Raw genomic sequence first — 986 nt, 5'->3', positions numbered from 1 at the left:
CTGGAGGATATAATAGTACTGGAGTGATATAAGAGGAGCGGCTGATATCAGTCACATATATGATGTAATGTCTCTGGAGGATATAATAGTACTGGAGTGATATAAGAGGAGCGGCTGATATCAGTCACACATATGATGTAATGTCTCTGGAGGATATAATAGTGCTGGAGTGTTATAAGAGGAGCCGCTGATATCAGTCACATATGATGTAATGTCTCTGGAGGATATAATAGTACTGGAGTGATATAAGAGGAGCGGCTGATATCAGTCAAATATGATGTAATGTCTCTGGAGGATATAATAGTGCTGGAATGTTATAAGAGAAGCGGCTGATATCAGTCACACATATGATGTAATGTCTCTGGAGGATATAATAGTACTGGAGTGATATAAGAGGAGCGGCTGATATCAGTCACATATGATGTAATGTCTCTGGAGGATATAATAGTGCTGGAGTGATATAAGAGGAGCGGCTGATATCAGTCACATATGATGTAATGTCTCTGGAGGATATAATAGTACTGGAGTGTTATAAGAGGAGCGGCTGATATCAGTCACATATATGATGTAATGTCTCTGGAGGATATAATAGTACTGGAGTGATATAAGAGGAGCGGCTGATATCAGTCACACATATGATGTAATGTCTCTGGAGGATATAATAGTACTGGAGTGATATAAGAGGAGCGGCTGATATCAGTCACATATGATGTAATGTCTCTGGAGGATATAATAGTACTGGAGTGATATAAAAGGAGCGGCTGATATCAGTCACATATATGATGTAATGTCTCTGGAGGATATAATAGTGCTGGAGTGTTATAAGAGGAGCGGCTGATATCAGTCACACATATGATGTAATGTCTCTGGAGGATATAATAGTACTGGAGTGATATAAGAGGAGCGGCTGATATCAGTCACATATGATGTAATGTCTCTGGAGGATATAATAGTACTGGAGTGATATAAGAGGAGCGGCTGATATC

Source organism: Rhinoderma darwinii, unplaced genomic scaffold, assembly GCF_050947455.1.
Source record: "Rhinoderma darwinii isolate aRhiDar2 unplaced genomic scaffold, aRhiDar2.hap1 Scaffold_1010, whole genome shotgun sequence".
Classification (NCBI taxonomy): Eukaryota; Metazoa; Chordata; class Amphibia; order Anura; family Rhinodermatidae; genus Rhinoderma; species Rhinoderma darwinii.
Note: the sequence above shows the minus strand (reverse complement) of the source record.